The 4,636-nt window shown below is 42.1% G+C and overlaps 1 protein-coding gene and 1 pseudogene across 2 annotated transcripts in view; one reads left to right on the top strand and one right to left on the bottom strand.

Annotated features, from left to right (window-relative positions):
- DYNC1I2 (dynein, cytoplasmic 1, intermediate chain 2) overlaps nt 1–1,018 on the bottom strand; it is a 50,559-nt gene extending 49,541 nt beyond the window's left edge. Inside the window, exon 1 of one of the 2 annotated variants that reach the window (XM_014545808.1) lies at nt 134–1,018. The gene's annotated coding sequence lies outside the window, so the exon portion shown is untranslated. The remainder of the gene's footprint in view (nt 1–133) is intronic. The other variant, XM_014545813.1, reaches the window with a different exon arrangement.
- Nucleotides 1,019–4,264: 3,246 nt separating this feature from the next.
- On the top strand, nt 4,265–4,630 carry LOC102257644 (annotated as a pseudogene).
- The last annotated feature ends 6 nt before the right edge of the window (nt 4,631–4,636 follow it).

Raw genomic sequence — 4,636 nt, 5'->3', positions numbered from 1 at the left:
CCGCGGCTGGCCCTCCGCCTCCCGCCCCGCAGCCGCGGGCGGCAATGTCAGCAGGAACTCCCGAGGCGCCCTTCGAGCCCCGACGTGAGACCCAGCGGACAGGAGGGCCTTGAGGGGAGGACGGTTCACCCACCTGTCAGGTGGCGGGAAGGGGAAGAATCCGCCCGCCTGCAACTTCCGACAACGTCCCTCTCCTCCAGCCACGACACCGAGCGCCGCCGCCACTGGCTCCGCGGCGACTCCAGGCACACAAAGAGGGATGGGCGGTGGCTGCTACGGCGAGTGCTTCGGGACAAATGGCTTCAGCAGAACGGAGTCGCTCCCAGGAAGAAGGGGTGGAACCCGGCTTCGGGGAATTGTATCCCTTCCGTGATTTACCTGCGTAAAGCAGAAGACAAGGAATGAAACAAGGAAGGCCCAGAGCCCGACGTGTTTCCGCTTTACCAAAAACTGAGACTACTGCTAATATCCTCGGACTGGATAAGCAACCTCGCCCTGGACAACAGACAGACACGACTCGGGAAAACTACAAGCCCCAGCACCAAAAGACACTTGCTTGGGTCGAGCAATGCATTCTGGGAGCTGTGGTCAATGGTAGTCGCAAAGTATGCTGGGACATGTAGTGTTTCCTAGTCTTGCGGTTCCCCACTTTGAGGCCTTCTTCCTTCAAAACTCCCATGAGAAGCTTCCAGCGCTTAATGTATTCAGTCTGTTGATCAGTGCTCGTTGTATCTTAAGATCTTGGACTCAACACTGGCTGAATTTTAAGAAGGATTTTCCAGTGGTGAATCTATTCAGGGTGTCCCCACAAAAGGGATACACACTTTAACAGCTGATAGCTCAATTTTGAAAATGAAATGCATTTTAATAAGCACTGCCTTTATAATTATTCAAAGTGTATATACATTTTTGGGACACCCTATATATTGCACTGCACATTTTGGTGTAGAACACTTTCTAGGGCATATATACCAGTTTTAGGGGGGGAAAATGCCATAGAGATTTCATGTGGGATCTTAGGCAAAATTTATAATACAAAATTTAAATTTTTGCCCTAGCCAGTTTGACTCAGTGGATGGAGTGCCGGCCTGCAGGCTGAAGGGCACATGCCTGGGTTGCAGGTTCAATTCCTGGGGATGGAGTAGGAGGCAGCCAATCAATGATTCTCTCTCATCATTGATGTTTCTATCTCTCCCCTCTTCCTTCCTCTCTCTGAAATCAATAAAAATATGTTTAAAAATTTAAATTTTGAAAATGTACTGTAACCCCATTCTGTCAAAAACTGGGAGAAACTGTCTTTAATTAGAAAGCTCCTTGTAAACCTAATTCAGTTTTTACTAGTATTTATGATGAACACTTGCTTAGCTGCAGTATTACAGTTCTGAAAATTAATAATAAAAATTTCTAGCTCCTATATTTCCTCTTAAATTTCATCATGTACACATGGACTGACTATTCATTTGGGGCTACAAATAAAATTAATACTGTTATAAAAATAATAATTATAAAATAATATTAAATAATATTAATCATCATAGCATATAACTCTCCTGTACTTTGCTGCAGTATAGTTGGTAGCATTGTGGTTTTCTTTCAAAGAATTTTTGAAAAGAAAGCATTTTATACTATTGAAATCTAAACCAAGCAAAAATGGTTTCCACAGTTGTAGGTTTTTTCATATACAAAGAAAGCAAAAGTTGTTAGAATATGAAATTTGCCAGAAATTTATGGGTTGATACACATTTCTTAAAATTTCATTTACACAATTTAAAGCTTTATTTGGCAAGAATGAAAGCCAACACCAAAGCAATGTCTTATATTCTAGACCAGAGGTCCTCAAACTACGGCCCGCGGGCCACATGCAAATACAAATATTGTATTTGTTCCCGTTTTGTTTTTTTACTTCAAAATAAGATATGTGCAGTGTGCATAGGAATTTGTTCATAGTTTTTTTTAAACTATAGTCCGGCCCTCCAACGGTCTGAGGGACAGTGAACTGGCCCCTGTTTAAAAAGTTTGAGGACCCCTGTTCTAGATGGTCAAGTCTCAGATTAACCTTTAGGATTCAAATTTTAAGCCCTTGGGCCTGGGCCTAATATACAAGATAAATATCTCAGAAATTAATTTGAGAAAGAAAATTCTCCAAATTTTAAGACTTTCCCCCATAACCTAAAATTTCAAAGAGCTATTTTATAACTATACATGTATATAAAAAACATTGCAGGTTCGGTTCCAGACCATTGCAATAAAGTGACTATCACAATAAAGCAAGTTGTAATCTTTCTGCTGGTGGAAGGTCTTGCCTTCAATTTGTAAAAATCACAACATCTGTGAAGTGCAATAAAACAAGGTGTGCCTGCTCTGCCTTTTTGTTTTCTTCTTTCCTAACATTGAGTCTTCATTTATTAATTTGAAAAAATTGTGATTGATTAACCACTATGCGCCAGGAATGGTGGTAGGTATAAGGGCTAAAATGTATAGCTCTGTTCTCAAGATGGGAAGACTGTCAGGCCACTCAGTTCAACTAAATATTATGATCTGATTAAGTAGGGAAATAATGGAAACACTCTGGAAAATAAAATTTTCAGGATTCTAGGGCTGTCTTTGGTTCTGGAAGATTGAATAGGAGTTAACCATGCGAAGGGGATGCAAAAAGGTCCCTTACTAGTAAGAAGGGGAAAGAACATGGCCAATGTACAAAAGTGTGAGAGCACAGACGACTGGAGAATCTGGAAATCATTCAGAATGGCTGTAGGCTAAGACAAGAACTGGGGAATGAAGACATAAATAGCAGTGAAATCACATATCTCATTTTAGATTTAGTCCTGAAGATCATGGGAATCCACTGACAGCTTTTAAGTAGGATGATAGTATGATGCAGTTAGCATATTAAACAATTGACCTTTTGAAGTTGTCTGAAGAAAGGCTGGTGTGTGGTGTTTTTTCTTTGGCCCTCAGACTCATTTCCTGCCCTTCTGTGTCAAGCTCTAGCTTGTGGGGATTGACCTCAGCCTCTCTGAGGACTTCCTTGTGGTTGGGTTTGACCAAAGAAAGGCCTAGGCAAGGTTATCAGAAGGCAGGTGGAAAGGGAAATGGGGCATTTCTCCTCCATTCCTTTTCTCTCTCTCTTTTTAAAAAATATATTTTATTGATTTTTACAGAGAGGAAGGGAGAGGGATAGAGAGTTAGAAACATCGATGAGAGAGAAACATCGATCAGCTGCCTCCTGCACACTCCCCACTGGGGATGTGCCCGAAACCAAGGTACATGCCCTTGACAGGAATCGAACCTGGGACCCTTGAGTCTGCAGGCCAACGTTATATCTGCTGAGCCAAACCGGTTAGGTCTCCTTTTCTCTTTTGATGTTACATCTCCAGCAGTAACTTCACCCCTCCATGATTATAGCTCCTGTCAGGTGGCCCCTCCTTCATGACTACATGTACCTTTCGCTGGGCTCTGCAAACTTTATTTCCTCCCTTTGCCTCTTCAGCATCTCCTCTGTAGCTAGTATCTAAATACGTTGTCAACTCTTATTTGCTCCCTTACCTCAGCTAGCCCTCCTATAACTGGCTTTTTCATTAAAATATCTTCATTTGAACTATGTGGGTGAATTTTGTTTTCTGCTGAGACCCTATTTATACAGCTTGGTTGGAAGGATGGGAGATGGAGAGAAGAGGCAGGGTAGAGACAGGGAGCTGAAAGTGGTGTAGGAAAATCTAAACATTGTTTGGAAGTTCCATCTGCTTAATAGGGAATAAAGCATATGTGAAACCCTTTAACTAGTTTCTGTGTCTTTGTGTCCTAAAATTTCTATCTCATGTGGTTAAAGAATTACTGGCTAAACAGGGAGGCATACCTATTTTTCAGATCCTAAAATCTGATTAAGTGAATGAAGATACAGCCCTGGAACATGGTACCATAGAGCCATTAATATCAGCACAGTAGTTCTCTATATGTGATGGCAAATGATCTCCAATAAAATTTAGAAGTGAAAAAAGCAAGGTATAGAATCATTTGCACAGATTGACTCATTTGTGCAAAAAAGGAGAAACATATGTATGTGTGTGCTATTTTTGCAAGGACACACTAGAAGTGAGTAATAATGAATGTCTCTAGAGAGGAAGGTTAGATGTCTTGGGATCTAACGTAAAAGGAAGACTTTCGCCTGTGGCCTGCCTGAATTTTAAAAAATATTGTATATAAACGTATAACTTTTTGTTTCTGGGCTTTTGTTTCATTTTTAAAAATATATTTCTTGAGAACTTGGATCGATCGACGAGGTGGCGTCAGCTGGTTCCAGGCGATTCGAGGATGATCGAGGTGGTTTGCAACGACCGTCTGGGGAAGAAGGTCCGCGTGAAATGCAACGCCGATGACACCACTGGGGACCTGAAGAAGCTGTCGCCGCTCAAGACGGGGACCCGTTGGAACAAGATTGTGCTGAAGAAGTGGTACACGATCTTTAAGGACCACGTTTCTCTGGGCGACTGAAATCCATGATGGGATGAACCTGGAGCTTTATTACCAATAAAGCAGAACTCCTTCCTCGTGCCCGGTCCCCCCGCCCCTCTCCTCCCGCTCTCAGCCCCAGCACTGGTATGGATGCTTGTTTTTAAAAAGTCATTTTAAAAAAAAC

This window comes from Myotis brandtii, unplaced genomic scaffold (genome assembly GCF_000412655.1).
Source record: "Myotis brandtii unplaced genomic scaffold, ASM41265v1 scaffold112, whole genome shotgun sequence".
In the NCBI taxonomy this organism is placed as follows: Eukaryota; Metazoa; Chordata; class Mammalia; order Chiroptera; family Vespertilionidae; genus Myotis; species Myotis brandtii.
Note: the sequence above shows the minus strand (reverse complement) of the source record. Positions and strands in the feature narration are given on the sequence as shown.